We start from the raw sequence: 267 nt of genomic DNA, 5'->3' as shown, positions 1-267 counted from the left end.
TGTTCAATCAAATCATTAATTGTTAGTAAGTATCTTTAAAAATGGAAAGAGATTGGTTTTGAAAAAGATTTGATTGACAAATTGATTTGAAAAAGATTTGATTTGGAAGAAATTTTGAAAACTTAGAAAAAAAATTGGTTTGAAAACAAAATCTTCCCCCTTTAGCCATCCTGGCGTTAAACGCCCAGAATGGTGCACATTCTGGCTTTTAACGCCCAAAATGCTACCCTTTTGGGCGTTAAACGCCCAACCAGGTACCCTGGCTGG

This window comes from Arachis duranensis, chromosome 10, assembly GCF_000817695.3.
Source record: "Arachis duranensis cultivar V14167 chromosome 10, aradu.V14167.gnm2.J7QH, whole genome shotgun sequence".
NCBI classification, from domain to species: Eukaryota; Viridiplantae; Streptophyta; class Magnoliopsida; order Fabales; family Fabaceae; genus Arachis; species Arachis duranensis.
Note: the sequence above shows the minus strand (reverse complement) of the source record.